The sequence below is a fragment of the Acinonyx jubatus genome, chromosome C2, assembly GCF_027475565.1.
Source record: "Acinonyx jubatus isolate Ajub_Pintada_27869175 chromosome C2, VMU_Ajub_asm_v1.0, whole genome shotgun sequence".
In the NCBI taxonomy this organism is placed as follows: domain Eukaryota; kingdom Metazoa; phylum Chordata; class Mammalia; order Carnivora; family Felidae; genus Acinonyx; species Acinonyx jubatus.
In genome coordinates, this window is record NC_069384.1 from 40,718,262 (window position 1) to 40,722,315 (window position 4,054).

Genomic DNA, 4,054 nt, shown 5'->3' on the forward strand with positions numbered 1-4,054 from the left:
TAAAGGGTTCTGAATTAGAAAAGAATTAAATTCTTAATGTTGTCTTCATGCTTTCTGCATATTCTTGTAAGCATTTAGATAAATGAGACGGAATGGGTATGTTCTCTAGTGAAATCAGTTTAATATACCATGTTCATATATCTTTGTAGTTAGTTATATTTGTAGTTTTATATATATATATATATATATATATATATATATATATTTGTAGTTAGTCAATTAGTTATATTCTAATTGATTGCCATGTAAGGTAACTAAGCAACATTTTTTAACAGAAACACACAAAAACCATATTTCTACCTGTTGCAATTGGCTGGATGTGCTGAGGCTAGAAGAGGCTGTGTACCAATCTTCACCTATGCAGAGGATAGTCTTTATTTGACTTTTACTGTATGGCATGTTCCTTAACATGCTAGCTATGCAGTGACCCTTTTGGTGTGCAAGAGACAGGGAAACATCCCACTTGCCATCACTGGTCTTGGAGTCAAATATTCTGGGACCAATTTTCTTCTGTGCTGCTGACTTATTTTGTGACTTGGGAAAGTCATTGCTATCTCTTGTCCACAGTTTCTACAGGTGGTTGGGTTCAAGAATAGAACCAACACTCTTCATCACTGTTGCATTGTTTGCATGTGACATATAATTGGATTTTATTTCATTCATCCTAAAAGCATGAACTGATTATATGATGTACCAAGCACTGTGTTCCACTGTGCTAGATGGAATAACCTGAAAAAAGAAAAAGAAGAAAAAAAAAGAACATGATTGGTACCTTCAAGGAACTCTGCGCTCAATGGAGAACACAGATGGCAACCAATTATTAATAACACAGAGATTATGATAGGAATTATTATATAAATGAAAATATTTACTGTTAGTACATAGAAGGACACAGCAGATGACATGGAGAGACATAGGGGGAGTAGGCAGCAGCTTTAGGATTGGAAAATCCTTGGAGGGAGTTTGGCATATGAGCTGAAATTTGAAAGGCACAAGTCACTATCCAGATGAAGAAAGCAGAGGATGAAATCCCAGGCAAAGAGAAAAGAACATGCTAAATCGTAAGAGGACAGGACACATGCAGAAAAGTAGTACATTCATTCTTTGTTTTCCAACAGATATTTATTGACTACTTCTGTAGTCTAAATGTTTGCGTTCATATCTGAAATCCTAACTCCCAAAGGTGATCATAATAGGTGGCGAGGGAGGTGATTAGGTCATGTGAGTGGCACCCTCGTGAATGAAATTAGCGCTCTTATAAAAAGAAGCCCACAAAGCTTCCTAGCTCCTTTTGCTGCGTGAGCATACAACTAGAAGCTTTCAACCTGGTAGAGGGCCCTCATCCCACCATGATGGCTTCCTGATCTTGGACTTCCAGCCTCGAGAACAATGAGAAGTGAATGTCTATGGTGTGTAAGCCACCCAGTCTGTAGTGTTCTGTTACTGCAGTTCACATGAACCAAGGTAATCACTTCGACTTCAAAATGGTCTCTGCCACCACAGAAGGTGCAGGTCAGTGCACAGGAAATGTAGATGGAGTTTCCAGCGAATACAGTCGGGGATCGTTGTGAAGACTGGAGCCTGGGAGGAGATGAAGCTGAAGTGGTGGCAGAGGAGAGAGTGTACGAGCCTCCTCTGCGGTGCTGGGGGATTTAAATTCCACCCACTGGACAATAATGACAGGCGATAATTGCTTTTAAGTGGAGGAACAATCTAATAAAATATCTTTAGAAGACCACTCTGTAGCCATGACAAAAAGGGTTTGAAAGGAGATCTGGGAGGAGTAGAAACATGCTAGGAGACAACCACAAGACTTCAAGAAGAAAATTGTGTATGTTAAGGTAAAATACTGAGAACAAAATTATCTTAAGGAAGAAGAATCTAAAGGAGTTTTTTATGTATTGTCTGTAAGATGTGAGGGGAGATTCTGACATGGGTAGCAGGCTTCCTTCACACGATTGTCTCTTCGATATCTCCTTCGTGAGTTAATGCAATACCGTAAAGATGATACTCCAATAAACAAAAGAGACAAAACTTTCAGCCCTCGTGGCACTTACATCAGGTTTAGCGGAAGGTAAGTGTACACAAGATAGGTAAGTAAATTATGTAATGAGAAGATTATGAGTATTATAGAATCGAGAGCAGGGCAAGAGGGCTGCTAGTGGCAACGGGAGTCAGAACAGTGTGGTCAGATGGGTGTTACTGTGAGGGTGACAGTTGAGCAAAGACTTGAGGCAGATGAGGAAGGGAGCCAAAAGCATTCCCAAAGGGATATCAGGCAGAAAGAGGAAATTAGGCAAATAATTGAGGCACGGCACATGTCTGACATGTTCAAGTAGCAGCTGTAAGGCAGTGTCGACAGGAATGGGGGACAGAGGAGCAGAGCAGGATGAGGTAAGGTAGAGTGGCAGGTGGAAACTGTATGAAGTAGGACCTTCAAGGCCATGGTGAAAAGTTTAGATTGTTTTCAGATAGGGAGGATTTGTGCCAAAGAGTAACCTAACTGTACTTAAATTTTAAAAGGAACGTGATGTCGATTCTGTCATAAATAAACTAAGAAAGGCAAACATACCAAGAACAAGCCCAATGAACATCCTACTGTGCTGTTTCATGGAGGCAAAAGAACATTTCCAGGCACAAAGTGATTGTGGCTTGGATATGTGGATGGTAGTGAAGGTGGTGAGATTTGTGAATATTCTGACAGATCCTACCCGAGGACGGGACGCACGTTAGCAGAAAATTACAAGGACTGAAGAAGCAAATTGTGTATGTTAAGATAAGGTGCTAAAAATAAAGGTGTTTGAAAATTGTATTCGAGGGGAACCCGGGTGGCTCAGTCGCTTAAGCGCCCGACTCGATTTCGGCTCGAATCACGATGTCACGCTTCCTAAATTGGAGCTCTGCCTCGGACTCTGCACTGACAGGGCGGAGCCTGCTTGGGAATCTCTGTCTTTCTCTCTCTGCTCTCTCTGTCTCTCAAAATAAATAAACTTTAAAAATGCATTAAAAAATACAATAATAGTGTACCGGATGTTGAGCCAACAAGGTTTGCAGTTAGAGAGGAAGTCCGGTAAGTTTTGTACACTGATGGGAAGATGCCGTGGAAAACTCAATTTGAAGGTATAGGACAAAAGGAGGGGACCTGAAAAAAATGGTCCTCCAGTAGGTAAGAGAGTCTAGTGCACAGGAATAGAGCTTTGTATCAGATGCAGGCAGAAAATTGTCATCTTGAGAAATGGATTAGAAGGCAGGAAAACGGATACTGATGATGGTAGGTGGACAGGTGACATGGTGTGACCTTGAGGAAGTTCTCTTTTGACACTGCCACCTCCCTCCGTGACATAAGAGCAGTTATTACATGAGGATGAGGGTGGGGCATAATGTTTCGTGTCTTGAGACACAAAGAGAAAAGGAGTAAAAACAAATAGTATTTTAGATAAACAGAAGAGTTCACCGGTTAAGGAAACGCAGTTTTACCGCCAGGCAGCATCATAAGTCCACTTGAATTTTCTGGGGATAAACTCAAAGTTAAGCCGATCTGAATGGATGTTTGTATTCTCTACACCCAGAAAAAAGCACGAAGTACATAAAGAGACATAGTTCAGCGGGACTGAGAGTACAAACAACTGTGAATATTGGAAGCAGTAGAAAAGGGGATGAGGCGGGGCGCCTGGGTGGCTCAGTCGGCTAAGCCTCCGATTTCAGCTCAGGTCACGATCTCGGTCTGTGAGTTCGAGCCCCGAGTGGGGCTCTGGGCTGCTGGCTCAGAGCCTGGAGCCTGCTTCCAATTCTGTGTCTCCCTCTCTCTCTCCCCTCCCCTGTTCATGCTCTGTCTCTCTCTGTCTCAAAAATAAATAAACGTTAAAAAAAATAAAATAAAAAAAGAAAAGGGGATGAGGGAAGTGCTCGATAGAGGCAAGTGTTAACGATTTCCCATGGAATTTAAGCTGGGTTTGAGTGCGGAAGAAGGGGTATCTTGAAAGGGAAAGATAGAGTGACAATAGAGTGACAATGTTGTGACATCAGTGAATTTTAGTCTCACTGCATTTGAAGG

General features: G+C 41.7%; 1 long non-coding RNA gene across 2 annotated transcripts; it reads right to left on the reverse strand.

Annotated features, from left to right (window-relative positions):
* Positions 1–351: 351 nt before the first annotated feature.
* LOC128315053 (uncharacterized) lies at positions 352–3,649 on the reverse strand. Of its 2 annotated transcripts, none has more exons than XR_008297419.1 (2): positions 3,478–3,649; positions 352–729 (listed from the first exon to the last, which is right to left on the reverse strand). It is a non-coding gene; the product is annotated as an uncharacterized LOC128315053 (long non-coding RNA). The 2 variants fall into 2 exon arrangements; XR_008297418.1 differs by having other exon boundaries at positions 3,455–3,649.
* Positions 3,650–4,054: the final 405 nt, after the last annotated feature.